Below are 25,046 nucleotides of genomic sequence, written 5' to 3' on the forward strand. Positions count from 1 at the left end.
TGATACTCTGCAGGGAGAAGTGATCAGTATAGAGAGGAGTGATACTCTGCAGGGAGAAGTGATCAGTATAGAGAGGAGTGATACTCTGCAGGGAGAAGTGATCAGTATAGAGGAGTGATACTCTGCAGGGAGAAGTGATCAGTATAGAGGAGTGATACTCTGCAGGGAGAATTGTTCAGTATAGAGGAGTGATACTCTGCAGGGAGAATTGTTCAGTATAGAGGAGTGATACTCTGCAGAGAGAAGTGATCAGTATAGAGAGGAGTGATGCTCTGCAGGGAGAAGTGATCAGTATAGAGGAGTGATACTCTGCAGGGAGAAGTGATCAGTATAGAGAGGAGTGATGCTCTGCAGGAAGAAGTGATCATTATAGAGGAGTGATACTCTGCAGGGAGAAGTGATCAGTATAGAGGAGTGATACTCTGCAGGCAGAAGTGATCAGTATAGAGGAGTGATACTCTGCAGAGAGAAGTGATCAGTATGGAGAGGAGTGATGCTCTGCAGGGAGAAGTGATCAGTATAGAGGAGTGATACTCTGCAGGGAGAAGTGATCAGTATAGAGGAGTGATACTCTGCAGGGAGAAGTGATCAGTAGAGAGGAGTGATACTCTGCAGGGAGAAGTGATCAGTATAGAGGAGTGATACTCTGCAGGGAGAAGTGATCAGTATAGAGGAGTGATACTCTGCAGGGAGAAGTGATCAGTAGAGAGGAGTGATACTCTGCAGGGAGAAGTGATCAGTAGAGAGGAGTGATACTCTGCAGGGAGAAGTGATCAGTATAGAGGAGTGATACTCTGCAGAGAGAAGTGATCAGTATGGAGAGGAGTGATACTCTGCAGAGAGAAGTGATCAGTAAAGAGAGGAGTGATGCTCTGCAGGGAAAAGTGATCAGTATAGAGGAGTGATACTCTGCAGAGAGAAGTGATCAGTATAGAGGAGTGATACTCTGCAGAGAGAAGTGATCAGTATGGAGGGGAGTGATGCTCTGCAGAGAGAAGTGATCAGTATAGAGGAGTGATGCTCTGCAGGGAGAAGTGATCAGTATAGAGGAGTGATACTCTGCAGGGAGAAGTGATCAGTATAGAGAGGAGTGATACTCTGCAGGGAGAAGTGATCAGTATAGAGGAGTGATACTCTGCAGGGAGAAGTGATCAGTATAGAGGAGTGATACTCTGCAGAGAAAAGTGATCAGTATAGAGGAGTGATACTCTGCAGAGAGAAGTGATCAGTATGGAGAGGAGTGATGCTCTGCAGGGAGAAGTGATCAGTATGGAGGAGTGATACTCTGCAGGGAGAAGTGATCAGTATAGAGGAGTGATACTCTGCAGAGAGAAGTGATCAGTATAGAGGAGTGATACTCTGTAGGGAGAAGTGATCAGTATGGAGAGGAGTGATACTCTGCAGAGAGAAGTGATCAGTATGGAGGAGTGATACTCTGTAGGGAGAAGTGATCAGTATGGAGGGGAGTGATGCTCTGCAGGGAGAAGTGATCAGTATAGAGGAGTGATACTCTGCAGAGAGAAGTGATCAGTATAGAGGAGTGATACTCTGCAGGGAGAAGTGATCAGTATAGAGGAGTGATACTCTGCAGAGAGAAGTGATCAGTATAGAGGAGTGATACTCTGCAGGGAGAAGTGATCAGTATAGAGGAGTGATACTCTGTAGGGAGAAGTGATCAGTATAGAGGAGTGATACTCTGCAGAGAGAAGTGATCAGTATAGAGGAGTGATACTCTGCAGGGAGAAGTGATCAGTATAGAGGAGTGATACTCTGCAGGGAGAATTGTTCAGTATAGAGGAGTGATACTCTGCAGAGAGAAGAGATCAGTATAGAGGAGTGATACTCTGTAGGGAGAAGTGATCAGTATGGAGAGGAGTGATACTCTGCAGGGAGAATTGTTCAGTATAGAGGAGTGATACTCTGCAGGGAGAAGTGATCAGTATAGAGGAGTGATACTCTGCAGGGAGAAGTGATCAGTATAGAGGAGTGATACTCTGTAGGGAGAAGTGATCAGTATGGAGAGGAGTGATGCTCTGCAGGGAGAAGTGATCATTATAGAGGAGTGATGCTCTGCAGGGAGAAGTGATCAGTATAGAGAAGTGATGCTCTGCAGGGAGAAGTGATCAGTATAGAGGAGTGATACTCTGCAGGGAGAAGTGATCAGTATAGAGGAGTGATACTCTGCAGGGAGAATTGATCAGTATAGAGGAGTGATACTCTGCAGAGAGAAGTGATCAGTATAGAGGAGTGATACTCTGTAGGGAGAAGTGATCAGTATGGAGAGGAGTGATGCTCTGCAGGGAGAAGTGATCAGTATAGAGGAGTGATACTCTGCAGGGAGAAGTGATCAGTATAGAGAGGAGTGATGCTCTGCAGGGAGAAGTGATCATTATAGAGGAGTGATACTCTGCAGAGAGAAGTGATCAGTATAGAGGAGTGATACTCTGCAGAGAGAAGTGATCAGTATGGAGAGGAGTGATGCTCTGCAGGGAGAAGTGATCAGTATAGAGGAGTGATACTCTGCAGGGAGAAGTGATCAGTATAGAGGAGTGATACTCTGCAGGGAGAAGTGATCAGTATAGAGAGGAGTGATGCTCTGCAGGGAGAAGTGATCAGTATAGAGGAGTGATACTCTGCAGGGAGAAGTGATCAGTATAGAGGAGTGATACTCTGCAGAGAGAAGTGATCAGTATAGAGGAGTGATACTCTGTAGGGAGAAGTGATCAGTATGGAGAGGAGTGATACTCTGCAGAGAGAAGTGATCAGTATGGAGGAGTGATACTCTGTAGGGAGAAGTGATCAGTATGGAGGGGAGTGATGCTCTGCAGGGAGAAGTGATCAGTATAGAGGAGTGATACTCTGCAGAGAGAAGTGATCAGTATAGAGGAGTGATACTCTGCAGGGAGAATTGATCAGCATAGAGGAGTGATACTCTGCAGAGATAAGTGATCAGTATAGAGGAGTGATACTCTGCAGAGAGAAGTGATCAGTATAGAGGAGTGATACTCTGCAGAGAGAAGTGATCAGTATGGAGAGGAGTGATGCTCTGCAGGGAGAATTGATCAGCATAGAGGAGTGATACTCTGCAGAGATAAGTGATCAGTATAGAGGAGTGATACTCTGCAGGGAGAAGTGATCAGTATAGAGGAGTGATACTCTGCAGAGAGAAGTGATCAGTATAGAGGAGTGATACTCTGCAGAGAGAAGTGATCAGTATGGAGAGGAGTGATGCTCTGCAGGGAGAAGTGATCAGTATAGAGGAGTGATACTCTGCAGGGAGAAGTGATCAGTATAGAGGAGTGATACTCTGCAGGGAGAAGTGATCAGTATAGAGGAGTGATACTCTGCAGGGAGAATTGTTCAGTATAGAGGAGTGATACTCTGCAGAGAGAAGTGATCAGTATAGAGGAGTGATACTCTGCAGGGAGAAGTGATCAGTATAGAGGAGTGATACTCTGCAGGGAGAATTGTTCAGTATAGAGGAGTGATACTCTGCAGAGAGAAGTGATCAGTATAGAGGAGTGATACTCTGCAGGGAGAAGTGATCAGTATAGAGGAGTGATACTCTGCAGGGAGAATTGTTCAGTATAGAGGAGTGATACTCTGCAGGGAGAATTGTTCAGTATAGAGGAGTGATACTCTGCAGAGAGAAGTGATCAGTATGGAGAGGAGTGATACTCTGCAGGGAGAATTGATCAGCATAGAGGAGTGATACTCTGCAGGGAGAAGTGATCAGTATAGAGGAGTGATACTCTGCAGGGAGAAGTGATCAGTATAGAGAGGAGTGATACTCTGCAGGGAGAAGTGATCAGTATAGAGGAGTGATACTCTGCAGGGAGAAGTGATCAGTATAGAGGAGTGATACTCTGCAGAGAAAAGTGATCAGTATAGAGGAGTGATACTCTGCAGAGAGAAGTGATCAGTATGGAGAGGAGTGATGCTCTGCAGGGAGAAGTGATCAGTATAGAGGAGTGATACTCTGCAGGGAGAAGTGATCAGTATAGAGGAGTGATACTCTGCAGGGAGAAGTGATCAGTATAGAGAGGAGTGATGCTCTGCAGGGAGAAGTGATCAGTATAGAGGAGTGATACTCTGCAGGGAGAAGTGATCAGTATAGAGGAGTGATACTCTGCAGAGAGAAGTGATCAGTATAGAGGAGTGATACTCTGTAGGGAGAAGTGATCAGTATGGAGAGGAGTGATACTCTGCAGAGAGAAGTGATCAGTATGGAGGAGTGATACTCTGTAGGGAGAAGTGATCAGTATGGAGAGGAGTGATGCTCTGCAGGGAGAAGTGATCAGTATAGAGGAGTGATACTCTGCAGAGAGAAGTGATCAGTATAGAGGAGTGATACTCTGCAGGGAGAAGTGATCAGTATAGAGGAGTGATACTCTGTAGGGAGAAGTGATCAGTATAGAGGAGTGATACTCTGCAGAGAGAAGTGATCAGTATAGAGGAGTGATACTCTGCAGGGAGAAGTGATCAGTATAGAGGAGTGATACTCTGCAGGGAGAATTGTTCAGTATAGAGGAGTGATACTCTGCAGAGAGAAGAGATCAGTATAGAGGAGTGATACTCTGTAGGGAGAAGTGATCAGTATGGAGAGGAGTGATACTCTGCAGGGAGAATTGTTCAGTATAGAGGAGTGATACTCTGCAGGGAGAAGTGATCAGTATAGAGGAGTGATACTCTGCAGGGAGAAGTGATCAGTATAGAGGAGTGATACTCTGCAGAGAGAAGTGATCAGTATAGAGGAGTGATGCTCTGCAGGGAGAAGTGATCAGTATAGAGGAGTGATGCTCTGCAGGGAGAAGTGATCAGTATAGAGAGGAGTGATACTCTGCAGGGAGAAGTTATCAGTATGGAGAGGAGTGATGCTCTGCAGGGAGAAGTGATCAGTATAGAGGAGTGATACTCTGCAGGGAGAATTGATCAGTATAGAGGAGTGATACTCTGCAGGGAGAAGTGATCAGTATAGAGAAGTGATGCTCTGCAGGGAGAAGTGATCAGTATAGAGGAGTGATACTCTGCAGGGAGAAGTGATCAGTATGGAGAGAAGTGATGCTCTGCAGGGAGAAGTGATCAGTATAGAGGAGTGATACTCTGCAGGGAGAAGTGATCAGTATAGAGGAGTGATACTCTGCAGGGAGAAGTGATCAGTATAGAGAAGTGATGCTCTGCAGGGAGAAGTGATCAGTATAGAGGAGTGATACTCTGCAGGGAGAAGTGATCAGTATAGAGGAGTGATACTCTGCAGGGAGAAGTGATCAGTATAGAGAAGTGATGCTCTGCAGGGAGAAGTGATCAGTATAGAGGAGTGATACTCTGCAGGGAGAAGTGATCAGTATAGAGGAGTGATACTCTGCAGGGAGAATTGATCAGTATAGAGGAGTGATACTCTGCAGAGAGAAGTGATCAGTATAGAGGAGTGATACTCTGCAGGGAGAAGTGATCAGTATGGAGAGGAGTGATGCTCTGCAGGGAGAAGTGATCAGTATAGAGGAGTGATACTCTGCAGGGAGAAGTGATCAGTATGGAGAGGAGTGATGCTCTGCAGGGAGAAGTGATCAGTATAGAGGAGTGATACTCTGCAGGGAGAAGTGATCAGTATAGAGGAGTGATACTCTGCAGAGAGAAGTGATCAGTATGGAGAGGAGTGATACTCTGTAGGGAGAAGTGATCAGTATGGAGAGGAGTGATGCTCTGCAGGGAGAAGTGATCAGTATAGAGGAGTGATACTCTGCAGGGAGAAGTGATCAGTATAGAGGAGTGATACTCTGCAGAGAGAAGTGATCAGTATGGAGAGGAGTGATACTCTGCAGGGAGAATTGATCAGCATAGAGGAGTGATACTCTGCAGAGATAAGTGATCAGTATAGAGGAGTGATACTCTGCAGAGAGAAGTGATCAGTATAGAGGAGTGATACTCTGCAGAGAGAAGTGATCAGTATGGAGAGGAGTGATGCTCTGCAGGGAGAATTGATCAGCATAGAGGAGTGATACTCTGCAGAGATAAGTGATCAGTATAGAGGAGTGATACTCTGCAGGGAGAAGTGATCAGTATAGAGGAGTGATACTCTGCAGAGAGAAGTGATCAGTATGGAGAGGAGTGATGCTCTGCAGGGAGAAGTGATCAGTATAGAGGAGTGATACTCTGCAGAGAGAAGTGATCAGTATGGAGAGGAGTGATGCTCTGCAGGGAGAAGTGATCAGTATAGAGGAGTGATACTCTGCAGGGAGAAGTGATCAGTATAGAGGAGTGATACTCTGCAGGGAGAAGTGATCAGTATAGAGGAGTGATACTCTGCAGGGAGAATTGTTCAGTATAGAGGAGTGATACTCTGCAGAGAGAAGTGATCAGTATAGAGGAGTGATACTCTGCAGGGAGAATTGTTCAGTATAGAGGAGTGATACTCTGTAGGGAGAAGTGATCAGTATAGAGAGGAGTGATGCTCTGCAGGGAGAAGTGATCATTATAGAGGAGTGATACTCTGCAGGGAGAAGTGATCAGTATAGAGGAGTGATACTCTGCAGGGAGAAGTGATCAGTATAGAGGAGTGATACTCTGCAGGGAGAATTGTTCAGTATAGAGGAGTGATACTCTGCAGAGAGAAGTGATCAGTATAGAGGAGTGATACTCTGCAGGGAGAATTGTTCAGTATAGAGGAGTGATACTCTGCAGGGAGAATTGTTCAGTATAGAGGAGTGATACTCTGCAGAGAGAAGTGATCAGTAAAGAGAGGAGTGATACTCTGCAGAGAGAAGTGATCAGTATAGAGAGGAGTGATACTCTGCAGAGAGAAGTGATCAGTATAGAGAGGAGTGATGCTCTGCAGGGAGAAGTGATCAGTATAGAGGAGTGATACTCTGCAGGGAGAAGTGATCAGTATAGAGAGGAGTGATACTCTGCAGGGAGAAGTGATCAGTATAGAGAGGAGTGATACTCTGCAGGGAGAAGTGATCAGTATAGAGGAGTGATACTCTGCAGGGAGAAGTGATCAGTATAGAGGAGTGATACTCTGCAGGGAGAATTGTTCAGTATAGAGGAGTGATACTCTGCAGGGAGAATTGTTCAGTATAGAGGAGTGATACTCTGCAGAGAGAAGTGATCAGTATAGAGAGGAGTGATGCTCTGCAGGGAGAAGTGATCAGTATAGAGGAGTGATACTCTGCAGGGAGAAGTGATCAGTATAGAGAGGAGTGATGCTCTGCAGGGAGAAGTAATCATTATAGAGGAGTGATACTCTGCAGGGAGAAGTGATCAGTATAGAGGAGTGATACTCTGCAGGCAGAAGTGATCAGTATAGAGGAGTGATACTCTGCAGAGAGAAGTGATCAGTATGGAGAGGAGTGATGCTCTGCAGGGAGAAGTGATCAGTATAGAGGAGTGATACTCTGCAGGGAGAAGTGATCAGTATAGAGGAGTGATACTCTGCAGGGAGAAGTGATCAGTAGAGAGGAGTGATACTCTGCAGGGAGAAGTGATCAGTATAGAGGAGTGATACTCTGCAGGGAGAAGTGATCAGTAGAGAGGAGTGATACTCTGCAGGGAGAAGTGATCAGTAGAGAGGAGTGATACTCTGCAGGGAGAAGTGATCAGTATAGAGGAGTGATACTCTGCAGAGAGAAGTGATCAGTATGGAGAGGAGTGATACTCTGCAGAGAGAAGTGATCAGTAAAGAGAGGAGTGATGCTCTGCAGGGAAAAGTGATCAGTATAGAGGAGTGATACTCTGCAGAGAGAAGTGATCAGTATAGAGGAGTGATACTCTGCAGAGAGAAGTGATCAGTATGGAGGGGAGTGATGCTCTGCAGAGAGAAGTGATCAGTATAGAGGAGTGATGCTCTGCAGGGAGAAGTGATCAGTATAGAGGAGTGATACTCTGCAGGGAGAAGTGATCAGTATAGAGAGGAGTGATACTCTGCAGGGAGAAGTGATCAGTATAGAGGAGTGATACTCTGCAGGGAGAAGTGATCAGTATAGAGGAGTGATACTCTGCAGAGAAAAGTGATCAGTATAGAGGAGTGATACTCTGCAGAGAGAAGTGATCAGTATGGAGAGGAGTGATGCTCTGCAGGGAGAAGTGATCAGTATAGAGGAGTGATACTCTGCAGGGAGAAGTGATCAGTATAGAGGAGTGATACTCTGCAGAGAGAAGTGATCAGTATAGAGGAGTGATACTCTGTAGGGAGAAGTGATCAGTATGGAGAGGAGTGATACTCTGCAGAGAGAAGTGATCAGTATGGAGGAGTGATACTCTGTAGGGAGAAGTGATCAGTATGGAGGGGAGTGATGCTCTGCAGGGAGAAGTGATCAGTATAGAGGAGTGATACTCTGCAGAGAGAAGTGATCAGTATAGAGGAGTGATACTCTGCAGGGAGAAGTGATCAGTATAGAGGAGTGATACTCTGCAGAGAGAAGTGATCAGTATAGAGGAGTGATACTCTGCAGGGAGAAGTGATCAGTATAGAGGAGTGATACTCTGTAGGGAGAAGTGATCAGTATAGAGGAGTGATACTCTGCAGAGAGAAGTGATCAGTATAGAGGAGTGATACTCTGCAGGGAGAAGTGATCAGTATAGAGGAGTGATACTCTGCAGGGAGAATTGTTCAGTATAGAGGAGTGATACTCTGCAGAGAGAAGAGATCAGTATAGAGGAGTGATACTCTGTAGGGAGAAGTGATCAGTATGGAGAGGAGTGATACTCTGCAGGGAGAATTGTTCAGTATAGAGGAGTGATACTCTGCAGGGAGAAGTGATCAGTATAGAGGAGTGATACTCTGCAGGGAGAAGTGATCAGTATAGAGGAGTGATACTCTGCAGAGAGAAGTGATCAGTATAGAGGAGTGATGCTCTGCAGGGAGAAGTGATCAGTATAGAGGAGTGATGCTCTGCAGGGAGAAGTGATCAGTATAGAGAGGAGTGATACTCTGCAGGGAGAAGTGATCAGTATAGAGGAGTGATACTCTGCAGAGAGAAGTGATCAGTATGGAGAGGAGTGATGCTCTGCAGGGAGAAGTGATCAGTATAGAGGAGTGATACTCTGCAGGGAGAATTGATCAGTATAGAGGAGTGATGCTCTGCAGGGAGAAGTGATCAGTATAGAGGAGTGATACTCTGCAGGGAGAATTGATCAGTATAGAGGAGTGATACTCTGTAGGGAGAAGTGATCAGTATAGAGGAGTGATACTCTGCAGGCAGAAGTGATCAGTATAGAGGAGTGATGCTCTGCAGGGAGAAGTGATCAGTATGGAGAGAAGTGATGCTCTGCAGGGAGAAGTGATCAGTATAGAGGAGTGATACTCTGCAGGGAGAAGTGATCAGTATAGAGGAGTGATACTCTGCAGGGAGAAGTGATCAGTATAGAGGAGTGATACTCTGCAGGGAGAAGTGATCAGTATAGAGGAGTGATACTCTGCAGGGAGAAGTGATCAGTATAGAGGAGTGATACTCTGCAGGGAGAAGTGATCAGTATAGAGGAGTGATACTCTGCAGGGAGAAGTGATCAGTATAGAGAGGAGTGATACTCTGCAGGGAGAAGTGATCAGTATAGAGGAGTGATACTCTGCAGGCAGAAGTGATCAGTATAGAGGAGTGATGCTCTGCAGGGAGAAGTGATCAGTATGGAGAGAAGTGATGCTCTGCAGGGAGAAGTGATCAGTATAGAGGAGTGATACTCTGCAGGGAGAAGTGATCAGTATAGAGGAGTGATACTCTGCAGGGAGAAGTGATCAGTATAGAGGAGTGATACTCTGCAGGGAGAAGTGATCAGTATAGAGGAGTGATACTCTGCAGGGAGAAGTGATCAGTATAGAGGAGTGATACTCTGCAGGGAGAAGTGATCAGCATAGAGAGGAGTGATACTCTGCAGGGAGAAGTGATCAGTATAGAGGAGTGATACTCTGCAGAGAGAAGTGATCAGTATAGAGAGGAGTGATACTCTGCAGGGAGAATTGATCAGTATTGATGATTGATGTTCTGCAGAGCGCAGTGATCAGTATAGAGGAGTGATACTCTGCAGGGAGAATTGATCAGTATAGAGGAGTGATACTCTGCAGGGAGAAGTGATCAGCATAGAGAGGAGTAATACTCTGCAGGGAGAAGTGATCAGTATAGAGGAGTGATACTCTGCAGGGAGAAGTGATCAGTATAGAAGAGTGATACTCTGCAGGGAGAATTGATCAGTATAGAGGAGTGATACTCTGCAGAGAGAAGTGATCAGTATGGAGAGGAGTGATGCTCTGCAGGGAGAAGTGATCAGTATAGAGGAGTGATACTCTGCAGGGAGAAGTGATCAGTATAGAGAGGAGTGATGCTCTGCAGGGAGAAGTGATCAGTATAGAGGAGTGATACTCTGCAGGGAGAAGTGATCAGTATAGAGGAGTGATACTCTGCAGGGAGAAGTGATCAGTATAGAGGAGTGATGCTCTGCAGGGAGAAGTGATCAGTATAGAGGAGTGATACTCTGCAGGGAGAAGTGATCAGTATAGAGGAGTGATACTCTGCAGGGAGAAGTGATCAGTATAGAGGAGTGATACTCTGCAGGGAGAAGTGATCAGTATAGAGGAGTGATACTCTGCAGGGAGAAGTGTTCAGTATTGAGGATTGATGTTCTGCAGAGAGAAGTGATCACTATAGAGGAGTGATACTCTGCAGGGAGAAGTGATCAGTATAGAGCAGTGATACTCTGCAGGGAGAATTGATCAGTATAGAGGAGTGATACTCTGCAGAGAGAAGAGATCAGTATAGAGGAGTGATACTCTGCAGAGAGAAGTGATCAGTATGGAGAGGAGTGATACTCTGCAGGGAGAATTGATCAGTATAGAGGAGTGATACTCTGCAGAGAGAAGTGATCAGTATAGAGAGGAGTGATGCTCTGCAGGGAGAAGTGATCAGTATAGAGGAGTGATACTCTGCAGGGAGAAGTGATCAGTATAGAGGAGTGATACTCTGCAGGGAGAAGTGATCAGTATAGAGGAGTGATACTCTGCAGAGAGAAGTGATCAGTATAGAGGAGTGATACTCTGCAGGGAGAAGTGATCAGTATAGAGGAGTGATACTCTGCAGGGAGAAGTGATCAGTATAGAGGAGTGATACTCTGCAGGGAGAAGTGATCAGTATAGAGGAGTGATACTCTGCAGGGAGAAGTGATCAGAATAGAGGAGTGATACTCTGCAGGGAGAGGTGATCAGTATAGAGAGGAGTGATGCTCTGCAGGGAGAATTGATCAGTATAGAGGAGTGATACTCTGCAGAGAGAAGAGATCAGTATAGAGGAGTGATACTCTGCAGAGAGAAGTGATCAGTATGGAGAGGAGTGATGCTCTGCAGGGAGAAGTGATCAGAATAGAGGAGTGATACTCTGCAGAGAGAAGTGATCAGTATAGAGGAGTGATGCTCTGCAGGGAGAATTGATCAGTATAGAGGAGTGATACTCTGCAGGGAGAAGTGATCAGTATAGAGGAGTGATACTCTGCAGAGAGAAGTGATCAGTATAGAGGAGTGATACTCTGCAGAGAGAAGTGATCAGTATGGAGAGGAGTGATGCTCTGCAGGGAGAAGTGATCAGTATAGAGGAGTGATACTCTGCAGGGAGAAGTGATCAGTATAGAGGAGTGATACTCTGCAGGGAGAAGTGATCAGTATGGAGAGGAGTGATGCTCTGCAGGGAGAAGTGATCAGTATAGAGGAGTGATACTCTGCAGGGAGAAGTGATCAGTTTAGAGGAGTGATACTCTGCAGGGAGAAGTGATCAGTATAGATGAGTGATACTCTGCAGGGAGAAGTGATCAGTATAGAGGAGTGATACTCTGCAGGGAGAATTGATCAGTATAGAGGAGTGATACTCTGCAGAGAGAAGTGATCAGTATGGAGAGGAGTGATGCTCTGCAGGGAGAAGTGATCAGTATAGAGGAGTGATACTCTGCAGAGAGAAGTGATCAGTATAGAGAGGAGTGATGCTCTGCAGGGAGAAGTGATCATTATAGAGGAGTGATACTCTGCAGGGAGAAGTGATCAGTATGGAGAGGAGTGATGCTCTGCAGGGAGAAGTGATCAGAATAGAGGAGTGATACTCTGCAGAGAGAAGTGATCAGTATAGAGGAGTGATGCTCTGCAGGGAGAATTGATCAGTATAGAGGAGTGATACTCTGCAGGGAGAAGTGATCAGTATAGAGGAGTGATACTCTGCAGAGAGAAGTGATCAGTATAGAGGAGTGATACTCTGCAGAGAGAAGTGATCAGTATGGAGAGGAGTGATGCTCTGCAGGGAGAAGTGATCAGTATAGAGGAGTGATACTCTGCAGGGAGAAGTGATCAGTATAGAGGAGTGATACTCTGCAGGGAGAAGTGATCAGTATGGAGAGGAGTGATGCTCTGCAGGGAGAAGTGATCAGTATAGAGGAGTGATACTCTGCAGGGAGAAGTGATCAGTTTAGAGGAGTGATACTCTGCAGGGAGAAGTGATCAGTATAGATGAGTGATACTCTGCAGGGAGAAGTGATCAGTATAGAGGAGTGATACTCTGCAGGGAGAATTGATCAGTATAGAGGAGTGATACTCTGCAGAGAGAAGTGATCAGTATGGAGAGGAGTGATGCTCTGCAGGGAGAAGTGATCAGTATAGAGGAGTGATACTCTGCAGAGAGAAGTGATCAGTATAGAGAGGAGTGATGCTCTGCAGGGAGAAGTGATCATTATAGAGGAGTGATACTCTGCAGGGAGAAGTGATCAGTATAGAGGAGTGATGCTCTGCAGGGAGAAGTGATCAGTATAGAGGAGTGATGCTCTGCAGGGAGAATTGATCAGTATAGAGGAGTGATGCTCTGCAGGGAGAAGTGATCAGTATAGAGGAGTGATACTCTGCAGACAGAAGTGATCAGTATAGAGGAGTGATACTCTGCAGGGAGAATTGATCAGTAAAGAGGAGTGATACTCTGCAGGGAGAAGTGATCAGTATAGAGGAGTGATACTCTGCAGGCAGAAGTGATCAGTATAGAGGAGTGATACTCTGCAGAGAGAAGTGATCAGTATGGAGAGGAGTGATGCTCTGCAGGGAGAAGTGATCAGTATAGAGGAGTGATACTCTGCAGGGAGAAGTGATCAGTATAGAGGAGTGATACTCTGCAGGGAGAATTGATCAGTATAGAGGAGTGATGCTCTGCAGGGAGAAGTGATCAGTATAGAGGAGTGATACTCTGCAGGCAGAAGTGATCAGTATAGAGGAGTGATGCTCTGCAGGGAGAAGTGATCAGTATAGAGGAGTGATACTCTGCAGGGAGAAGTGATCAGTATAGAGGAGTGATACTCTGCAGGGAGAAGTGATCAGTATAGAGGAGTGATACTCTGCAGGGAGAAGTGATCAGTATAGAGGAGTGATACTCTGCAGGGAGAAGTGATCAGTATAGAGGAGTGATACTCTGCAGGGAGAAGTGATCAGTATAGAGAAGTGATGCTCTGCAGGGAGAAGTGATCAGTATAGAGGAGTGATACTCTGCAGGGAGAATTGATCAGTATAGAGGAGTGATACTCTGCAGGGAGAATTGATCAGTATAGAGGAGTGATACTCTGCAGAGAGAAGTGATCAGTATAGAGGAGTGATACTCTGTAGGGAGAAGTGATCAGTATGGAGAGGAGTGATGCTCTGCAGGGAGAAGTGATCAGTATAGAGGAGTGATACTCTGCAGGGAGAAGTGATCAGTATAGAGAGGAGTGATGCTCTGCAGGGAGAAGTGATCATTATAGAGGAGTGATACTCTGCAGAGAGAAGTGATCAGTATAGAGGAGTGATACTCTGCAGAGAGAAGTGATCAGTATGGAGAGGAGTGATACTCTGCAGGGAGAATTGATCAGCATAGAGGAGTGATACTCTGCAGAGAGAAGTGATCAGTATAGAGGAGTGATACTCTGTAGGGAGAAGTGATCAGTATGGAGAGGAGTGATGCTCTGCAGGGAGAAGTGATCAGTATAGAGGAGTGATACTCTGCAGGGAGAAGTGATCAGTATGGAGAGGAGTGATGCTCTGCAGGGAGAAGTGATCATTATAGAGGAGTGATACTCTGCAGAGAGAAGTGATCAGTATAGAGGAGTGATACTCTGCAGAGAGAAGTGATCAGTATGGAGAGGAGTGATACTCTGCAGGGAGAATTGATCAGCATAGAGGAGTGATACTCTGCAGAGATAAGTGATCAGTATAGAGGAGTGATACTCTGCAGAGAGAAGTGATCAGTATAGAGGAGTGATACTCTGCAGAGAGAAGTGATCAGTATGGAGAGGAGTGATGCTCTGCAGGGAGAATTGATCAGCATAGAGGAGTGATACTCTGCAGAGATAAGTGATCAGTATAGAGGAGTGATACTCTGCAGGGAGAAGTGATCAGTATAGAGGAGTGATACTCTGCAGAGAGAAGTGATCAGTATAGAGGAGTGATACTCTGCAGAGAGAAGTGATCAGTATGGAGAGGAGTGATGCTCTGCAGGGAGAAGTGATCAGTATAGAGGAGTGATACTCTGCAGGGAGAAGTGATCAGTATAGAGGAGTGATACTCTGCAGGGAGAAGTGATCAGTATAGAGGAGTGATACTCTGCAGGGAGAATTGTTCAGTATAGAGGAGTGATACTCTGCAGAGAGAAGTGATCAGTATAGAGGAGTGATACTCTGCAGGGAGAATTGTTCAGTATAGAGGAGTGATACTCTGCAGGGAGAATTGTTCAGTATAGAGGAGTGATACTCTGCAGAGAGAAGTGATCAGTATAGAGGAGTGATACACTGCAGGGAGAATTGTTCAGTATAGAGGAGTGATACTCTGCAGGGAGAATTGTTCAGTATAGAGGAGTGATACTCTGCAGGGAGAAGTGATCAGTATAGAGGAGTGATACTCTGCAGGGAGAAGTGATCAGTATAGAGGAGTGATACTCTGCAGGGAGAATTGTTCAGTATAGAGGAGTGATACTCTGCAGAGAGAAGAGATCAGTGTAGAGGAGTGATACTCTGTAGGGAGAAGTGATCAGTATAGAGAGGAGTGATGCTCTGCAGGGAGAAGTGATCATTATAGAGGAGTGATACTCTGCAGGGAGAAGTGATCAGTATAGAGGAGTGATACTCTGCAGGGAGAAGTGATCAGTATAGAGGAGTGATACTCTGCAGGGAGAATTGTTCAGTATAGAGGAGTGATACTCTGCAGGGAGAATTGTTCAGTATAGAGGAGTGATACTCTGCAGAGAGAAGTGATCAGTAAAGAGAGGAGTGATACTCTGCAGAGAGAAGTGATCAGTATAGAGAGGAGTGATACTCTGCAGAGAGAAGTGATCAGTATAGAGAGGAGTGATGCTCTGCAGGGAGAAGTGATCAGTATAGAGGAGTGATACTCTGCAGGGAGAAGTGATCAGTATAGAGAGGAGTGATACTCTGCAGGGAGAAGTGATCAGTATAGAGAGGAGTGATACTCTGCAGGGAGAAGTGATCAGTATAGAGGAGTGATACTCTGCAGGGAGAAGTGATCAGTATAGAGGAGTGATACTCTGCAGGGAGAATTGTTCAGTATAGAGGAGTGATACTCTGCAGGGAGAATTGTTCAGTATAGAGGAGTGATACTCTGCAGAGAGAAGTGATCAGTATAGAGAGGAGTGATGCTCTGCAGGGAGAAGTGATCAGTATAGAGGAGTGATACTCTGCAGGGAGAAGTGATCAGTATAGAGAGGAGTGATGCTCTGCAGGGAGAAGTGATCATTATAGAGGAGTGATACTCTGCAGGGAGAAGTGATCAGTATAGAGGAGTGATACTCTGCAGGCAGAAGTGATCAGTATAGAGGAGTGATACTCTGCAGAGAGAAGTGATCAGTATGGAGAGGAGTGATGCTCTGCAGGGAGAAGTGATCAGTATAGAGGAGTGATACTCTGCAGGGAGAAGTGATCAGTATAGAGGAGTGATACTCTGCAGGGAGAAGTGATCAGTAGAGAGGAGTGATACTCTGCAGGGAGAAGTGATCAGTATAGAGGAGTGATACTCTGCAGGGAGAAGTGATCAGTAGAGAGGAGTGATACTCTGCAGGGAGAAGTGATCAGTAGAGAGGAGTGATACTCTGCAGGGAGAAGTGATCAGTATAGAGGAGTGATACTCTGCAGAGAGAAGTGATCAGTATGGAGAGGAGTGATACTCTGCAGAGAGAAGTGATCAGTAAAGAGAGGAGTGATGCTCTGCAGGGAAAAGTGATCAGTATAGAGGAGTGATACTCTGCAGAGAGAAGTGATCAGTATAGAGGAGTGATACTCTGCAGAGAGAAGTGATCAGTATGGAGGGGAGTGATGCTCTGCAGAGAGAAGTGATCAGTATAGAGGAGTGATGCTCTGCAGGGAGAAGTGATCAGTATAGAGGAGTGATACTCTGCAGGGAGAAGTGATCAGTATAGAGAGGAGTGATACTCTGCAGGGAGAAGTGATCAGTATAGAGGAGTGATACTCTGCAGGGAGAAGTGATCAGTATAGAGGAGTGATACTCTGCAGAGAAAAGTGATCAGTATAGAGGAGTGATACTCTGCAGAGAGAAGTGATCAGTATGGAGAGGAGTGATGCTCTGCAGGGAGAAGTGATCAGTATAGAGGAGTGATACTCTGCAGGGAGAAGTGATCAGTATAGAGGAGTGATACTCTGCAGGGAGAAGTGATCAGTATAGAGAGGAGTGATGCTCTGCAGGGAGAAGTGATCAGTATAGAGGAGTGATACTCTGCAGGGAGAAGTGATCAGTATAGAGGAGTGATACTCTGCAGAGAGAAGTGATCAGTATAGAGGAGTGATACTCTGTAGGGAGAAGTGATCAGTATGGAGAGGAGTGATACTCTGCAGAGAGAAGTGATCAGTATGGAGGAGTGATACTCTGTAGGGAGAAGTGATCAGTATGGAGGGGAGTGATGCTCTGCAGGGAGAAGTGATCAGTATAGAGGAGTGATACTCTGCAGAGAGAAGTGATCAGTATAGAGGAGTGATACTCTGCAGGGAGAAGTGATCAGTATAGAGGAGTGATACTCTGCAGAGAGAAGTGATCAGTATAGAGGAGTGATACTCTGCAGGGAGAAGTGATCAGTATAGAGGAGTGATACTCTGTAGGGAGAAGTGATCAGTATAGAGGAGTGATACTCTGCAGAGAGAAGTGATCAGTATAGAGGAGTGATACTCTGCAGGGAGAAGTGATCAGTATAGAGGAGTGATACTCTGCAGGGAGAATTGTTCAGTATAGAGGAGTGATACTCTGCAGAGAGAAGAGATCAGTATAGAGGAGTGATACTCTGTAGGGAGAAGTGATCAGTATGGAGAGGAGTGATACTCTGCAGGGAGAATTGTTCAGTATAGAGGAGTGATACTCTGCAGGGAGAAGTGATCAGTATAGAGGAGTGATACTCTGCAGGGAGAAGTGATCAGTATAGAGGAGTGATGCTCTGCAGAGAGAAGTGATCAGTATAGAGGAGTGATGCTCTGCAGGGAGAAGTGATCAGTATAGAGGAGTGATGCTCTGCAGGGAGAAGTGATCAGTATAGATAATAAAAATAAGGACATGCACATTCCGGTGTGTTTCTGGTATGTTCCGGTGCGTGTTTTACTGCGTTCCAGTCCAGTCCAGTGCAGGAAAAATGCAGCGTGTTCTTCTTGTCCCCTGACACTGGAACTGGAAATGACTGCACTGGTGTGAATTATGCCATTGAAAATCATATCACCTACTATTCATGCGTCTTTGATACAGAAAAAAACAACGCACTGGACTGCATGTGGTGTGAAGTGGCCCCGAGGCTGTGCATTACCATAAACTCACCGGTATGCCTGCAGCACTTGGGTATCATGGTTGCTATATGCAGCGGGGTCCGGAGGGGTGGCCAGGGTATTAACCACTTCCCCTCCAGGAAAGATTTAACCCCCCCCCCCCTCCACCTTCATGACCAGGCCATTTTTATTTATTTTTTTGCTATACGGCACTGCGTCGCTTTAACTGAAAACTGCGCGGCTGTGCGGCGCTGCACCCAAACAAAATTGACGTCATTTTTTCCCCCACAAATAGAGCTTTTTTTTTTGGTGGTATTTGATCACCTCTGCGGTTTTTAATTTTTGCGCTATGAACAAAAAATGAGTGACAATTTTGAAAAGAAAACAACACTTTTTTTTTTTTACTCCCTGCTATAAAACATATCCAATAAAAAAATAAATAAAAGTCTTTATAAATTTAGACCACTACAGTATTTATACATATTTTTTGTAAAAAAAAAATAAAAAAATAAAAAAAAAAAACAGAACATAAAAAACCCACCAAGCGCTTACTGATTGGTTTATGTAAACGTTATATAGTGTCTCTAAACTGTGGGATATTTACTGGAATTTTTATTTATTGTATTGGTAGCGACCAGCAAATTAAAGCAGGACTGCGAGATCACAGCGGACAGATCGGACACATAACTGACACTTTTTTTGGGGACCAATGACACCAATACAGTGATCATCGCAAAATATATGCACTGTCACTGTACTAATGACACTGGCTGGGAAGGGGTTTACATTCAGGGGCGATAAAAAGGGTTAAATCTGTGCCTAGCCAGTGTTTGTGTACTGTGGGGGGGGGGGGGGGTGCTTTTACTAGGGGAAGGCATGGATCAATGTTCCTGCTTTGCAGAGACATAGGATTCATGTCTTCCGTCATGACAGAAGGGCAAGCTGCCTTCTTTACATAGACTGACACTTTTACCTGTAATAGGAACGATCAGCGGGTGCCGGCGGACATCGAGTCTGCATACCCGCTGATCGGCTACCGCTGTGCATAAGCCGTAACAGTAAAGCTACAATAGGGCAGTCGTAAAGTGGTTAAAATGGAGTTTGCCCATGAAACAGCGACCCCTACAGGTCATCAGTTTAAGAATATAAATGATATATATATATATATATATATATATATATATATATATATATATATATATTTCTAGTGGAAGGGACTCTGGGAGTGCTAACAGTCCGTGGGCTAGGGGGCGCTATACTCGCCTTGCTCATGCTGTGCCAAAGGAGAAATCTGGAGATACGAGTCTTATGTATTTTATGGAGATGAAAGGTTACTTCTCTATACACGTTGAAGGGAAATGAACTTGAAGTAGAACTATAGGCATAAGTTTTTTTTCTCCATTTTGGATGGAGTAAGGGAGGGTTATAACCCCGGGCAGATGTTTATTCACCATCTGTGTGTCAGGGCTGGGCTCAGCCCTTCCTTCTCTGAGCTGGCCGCTAAGCTGTCGGCTAATTGCCAGCTTCCATCTCTCTCCACAGATACTCAGCTGTTGATGATATCCTGCTGGTCAGTCCTGCCTTCTTAAGCCGTCCAGTACAGGGAATCTCTGCCTTCGCCTTGGTCAACATCACAAGAAACATCTCCTGCGTTCCTGTTTAAAGACTGGCTTTGCTTACATCTCTTCTGGCTCCAGATCCTGCTTGCCGTTCCACTACATTGATCCCTGACTTCTGGCTTGGCTGACTATCCGTTCTGGTTACTGAACTTTGGCTATGTTTTGACTACGTTTGTTCTTTTTACTTTTATTATTAAACAAGTGTGATTTAACTGTACTTCTGTCTCTGTCTGATTTTATGGTTTCTGACACTGTGTCCCATAGCGGAGATTTTCCATCACATCGCCAAACAGGAAGTCAGCGGAAATCCCTACAAATTAAGGGGAATTCTTTCGGGGACCCCCCACATCAACAGTGTCCCCCTCTATTACATTTCCTGGAAAAACCCAAATTTGGGATTTTCTTTTTACTTTTAAAGATAATGGTAAACAGGAGAAATAGAGAGGGGGAATCTCCCTAATTGGGGCATAGACAGCAATAAAAACTGACGGGGGTTCTAATTCCTCTCCACTCCATCCACAACTAAAAAAGTTTTGTCTTTAGTTATACTATAATGGAGGCAGATCTTTTGAGGGGGGATGGGTATATCTCACGGGGCCACAACAGCCCTGGTAAGTGTATCTAATGAAGATAAAGATGACAAACAAGTATAAAACCTTGGATTGAAGGGTAGACCCCCATCCTTTGTGTACCCCTACCCCCCCCGGATTCTTGTCCTGGTGTCATGGGGTAAAGCAAATTGAAGTCTCCAGATGTAATCCAGTGGCGTAACTAGAACCTTCAGGGCCCCGATGCAAGAAACCATGAAGGGCCCCCCTGAACCCCAGCCAGTGCCCTTCCCTCCGAGTCCGATGGTGGAACTCCAGGGCGTGGTCACAGGTATGACCTTTGTGAGCCCTGTAGTTCCACCACTGGTATAAGTAGTTTTTATTTATTTATTTTTTACATTTTTAGGTGCCCCATTGGGGGACTGTCCCTAGGCAGGATGGGGTCCCCGTCCCCAGAAGAGATGAGGTCCTTTTCTCCAGGGCAGATGAAGTTACTGCCCCCAGGTGAGAAGGGGTCCCTGTCGCCAGGGGAGGTGGGGGTCCCTGTCCCCATGTGAGAAGGGGTCCCTGTCCCCAGGGGGATATAGAGGGGGTATGTAATAGTGTGTGCTAGCTGACTATGCTGATGCCGGCCATATGTAGAGGGGGCTGCATGGGCCCCCTGCATCACAGGGCCCAGTTGCGGTCGCGACTGCTGCACCCCCTATAGTTACGCCCCTGGTGTAATCTATTAAATGTTCTCCTCACATCTACATCTAGGTGGAGTTGGGATTTAAATCAAAATGATTTCCGTATGGGGTGGTGTTACCTAATAGTCTCAGCCAGCGTCTCTCAAACGAGCTGTCCCCCCCCCCCCCCCCCCCCCCCCCGAGTTGCCATATGGGTTCGTCCCGGAATTCAATTTGGGATCCCCCCGTTCTGCAATTTAGGTTCTGCCCAGGAGTTATTTGGGTTCCACCAGGTGCGCCATTTTGGTTCCATCTAGGGTACCATTTGGTTCACCCCCAGTCTGCCATTTGGGTTTTCCTCAGGCTGCCATTTGAGTTCCCCCCCTTGGTGCCATTGTGTTCACCCCTGGAGTGCCATTTGGGTTTGCCCCTGAATCCAATTTTGGATCCCCCCAGGCTACAATGTAGGTTTCGCCCGGGAGTCGTTTGGGTTCCACCAGGGCTACCATTTTGGTTTCCCCAAAGGGGGGGCATTTGGGTTTGCCCAGGTACATGTTTGGTTCACCCGGGGTACCAATTGGGTTTGCTGGGGTGCCATTTGGGTTCACCTGGGTTGCCATTTGGGATCTCACTGGGATGCCACTTGTGTTACATACACCCCCCTCCCCCCCCCGGCCGCCATTTGGGTTTCCCTCTGGCTGCTATTGAAATTCTCCCTGGGGTGCAATTTGGGTTCCCCCCCATGGGCTGCCATTTGGGTTCCCCACGGCACCGCAGCGTGTGATAAGAAAAGGGAAAATATGAAAGCAAAGTGCAAAATCCCTGAACCACCAATGTACCACCACACAAACTATTATAGAAGATGACAGAAGAGGAATATTACAATCCTTGGTCAGTAAAGAGTGAAGAACTGATGCGATGGTGAGGGTTGGTGTATGATGTATCCAATATCAGAGATCTCATTCCCTACTTAGACTGAAGGTTCCATGGCTGATTTCTGATTATTTAACACACAGGGTGAGGGGGGAAGGGACCTCTGATGTGATGGGGGGATCTCTGATGTGATGGGGGTCCTCTGATGTAATGGGGGATCCTATGGTGCGATAGGGGGCCCTCTGTGATGGGGGGGTCCTCTGATGTGATGGGGAGATGTCTATTGCGAAAGGGGATCTCTAATGTGAGGGGGGGGGGGGGGGGTCCTCTGATGCGATAGGGGGTATCTCTGATATGATGAGGATTCCTCTGATGTAATGGGGGGGTTCCTATGATTTGATGCGGGGGTCTCCAATGTAATAGGGGGTCCTCTGATGTGATTAGGGTCCTGTGATGTGATGGAGGGACCTCTGATATGATGGGGGGTCCACTGATGTGAGAGGTCCTTTGATTTGACAAAGGGTCCTCTTAGGTGATAGGGGGTCCTTTGATATTACAGGGGGTTTCTCTGATGATAATGGGGGGACCTCTGATGTGATGGGGGTCCTCTGATTTGATTGGAGGGACCTCTGATGTGATGGGGAGATCTCTAGTCAGATAGGGGACCACCTCAGATTTGTTGGAGGGACCTCAGATGTCATGGGTAGCGCTGATGTGATGAGGGGACCTCAGATGTAATGGGAGGGAGGTCCTCTCATGTGATGGGGGGACCTCTGAAGTGATTTGGGGATCTCTGATAGGTTCGGGGTACCTCTGATGTGACAGGGAGATGTCTAATGTGATGGGGGACATCTGATGTGATGGGGGGCTCTAAAGTGTTGGAGGGACCTCAGATGTAATAGGTATCTCTGATGTGATGGGGGGGTCCTCTGATGTGATTGGGGGGGGGGGGGGGTGATGGGGGAATCCTCTGATGTGATGGGGGATGGGGGAATCCTCTGATGTGGTGGGGATCCTCTGTTGTAATGGGGAGATGTCTAATGTGATGAGGGATCCTCCAATGTGACGGGGGTCCTATGATGTGAGGAGGGGGGGAAAATCTGATGTGATGGGGGATCCTCTGTTGTGATGGGGAGATGTCTAATGTGATGGGGGTCCTATGATGTGATGGGGGACCTCTGATGTAATGGGGGGACCTCTGATGTAATGGGGGGACTCTGATGTAATGGGGGGACCTCTGATGTAATGGGGGGGACCTCTGATGTAATGGGGGGACCTCTGATGTAATGGGGGGACCTCTGATGTGATGGGGGACCTATATGTGATGGGGGACCTCTGATGTGAGGGGGAATCCTCTGATGTGACGGGGGGATCCTCTGATGTGACGGGGGGTCCTCTGTGACGGGGGGGGTGGGGGGGGTGATGGGGGAATCCTCTGATGTGATGGGGAGTCTATTGCGAAAGGGGATATCTAATGTGGGGGGGGGTCCTCCGATGTGATAGGGGACCTCTTATGTGATGGGGGCATCTCTGATATGATGAGGATTCCTCTGATGTAATGGGGAGGGGGTTCCTATGATGTGATGGGGGGTCCTATGATGTGATGGGGGGTCCCTCTGATGTGATGGGGGGTCCTCTGATGTGATGGGGGGGTCCTCTGATGTGATGGGGGGTCCTCTGATGTGATGGAAGGTGCACTTATGTAATGGGGTATCTCTGATGTGATGGAGGGGTCCTCTGATGTGATGGAGGGGGTCCTCTGATGTGATGAAGGGGGGTCCTCTGATGTGATATCTCTAATGTAATGGGGGGACCTCTGATGTGATTAGGGTCCTGTAATGTGATGGAGGGACCTCTGATATGATGAAGGGTCCACTGATGTGATGAGAGGTCATTTGATTTGATGGGGTCCTCTTAGGTGATGGGGGGGCCTTTGATATGATGGGGGGTTCCTCGATTATAATGGGAGGTCCTCTGTTGTGATGGGGGGGACCTCTGGTGAGATCTCTAGTGAGATGGGGAGATCTCTAGTGAGATGGGGGACCGCTGATGTGTTGGAGGGACCTCTGATGTCATGGGTAACTTTGATGTGATAAGGGGACCTCAGATGTAATGGGAGGGGGTCCTCTGATGTGATGGGGGGAGACCTCTGAAGTGATGAGGGGGCTCTGATATGATTAAGGTCCACTGATATGATTTTTGGATCTCTGATAGGGTCGGGTACCTCTGATGTGATAGGGAGATGTCTAATGTGTTTGGGTGGGGGCCTCAGATGTGATAGATATCACTGATGTGATGGAGGTCATTGATGTAATGGGGTACCTCTGATGTGATGGGGGGGTCCTCATGATTATTAGGAGGTCCTCTGATGTGATGGGTATCTCTAATGTAATGGGGGGACCTCTGATGTGATGGCGACCTCTGATGTGATTAGGGTCCTGTAATGTGATGAAGGGACCTCTGATATGATGGGGGTCCACTGATGTGATGAGAGGTCTTTTGATTTGATGGGGGTCCTCTTAGGTGATGGGGGTTTCTCTGATTATAATGGGAGAGACCTCTGGGTGGGATGGAGGGACCTCTGGTGGGATGGAGGGACCTCTGGTGGATGGAGGGAGATCTCTGATGTAATGGGAGATCTCTAGTCAGATGGGGACCTCTGAATGTGTTGGAGGGCCCTTAGATGTGATGGAGGGACCTTAGATGTCATGGGTAACTTTGATGTGATGAGGGGACCTCAGATGTAATGGGAGGGGGGTCCGCTGATGTGATGGGAGACCTCTGAAGTGATAGGGTACCTCTGATGTGACGAGGGGGGCTCTGATATGATTAAGGTCCACTGATGTGAATTTGGGGATCTCTGATAGGATCGGGGTACCTCTGATGTGATAGGGAGATGTCTAATGTAATGAGGGACCTCTGATGTGATGGGGGCTCTAACGTGTTGGAGGGACCTCAGATGTGATAGATATCTCTGGATATATGGGAGGTCCTTTGATGTAATGGGGTACCTCTGATGTGATATGGGGGGGGTACCTCTGATGTGATATGGGGGGGTCCTCTGATGTGATATCGGGGGGTCCTCTGATGTGATGGGGAGATGTCTATTGCGAAGGGGATCTCTAATGTGAGGGGGGGGGGGGGCTCTGATGTGATGAGGAATAATCTGATGTAATGGGAGATCTCTGCTATGATGGGGGGTTCTCTGATGTGAAGGGGGGGGGTCCTCTGATGTGATGGAGGATTCTCTGATGTGATGGGGATCTCTCTGAGTGATGGGGATATCTCTGATGTGAGGAGGATTCCTCTGATGTAATGGGGGGGGGGTCCTATGATTTGCTGGGGGGGTCTCTAATATGATGTGGGTCTCTGATGTAATAGGGGATCCTGTGATGCGATATCTCTAGTGTGATGGGGGACCTTTGATTTGACGGGGGTCTCTTAGGTGATGAGGGGTCCCTCTGATGATAATGGGAGGTCCTCTGATGTGACGAGGGAGGACTCTCTGAAGTGACGGGGGGGGAAGGAACATCTGATTGTTGACAATGGGGGGGGGAGGCATCTGATGTGATATGTGGGGTATCTTTGAGATG

General features: G+C 46.7%; 1 long non-coding RNA gene across 8 annotated transcripts in view; it reads right to left on the minus strand.

The window, feature by feature from the left end:
• Positions 1-25,046, minus strand: part of LOC143961916 (uncharacterized) — a 184,033-nt gene that overhangs the window by 63,836 nt on the left and 95,151 nt on the right. The window lies entirely within an intron of this gene.

The sequence above is a fragment of the Lithobates pipiens genome, unplaced genomic scaffold (genome assembly GCF_037356315.1).
Source record: "Lithobates pipiens isolate NorthernLeopardFrog02 unplaced genomic scaffold, aLitPip1_a1.2 Scaffold_8, whole genome shotgun sequence".
NCBI lineage: Eukaryota > Metazoa > Chordata > Amphibia > Anura > Ranidae > Lithobates > Lithobates pipiens.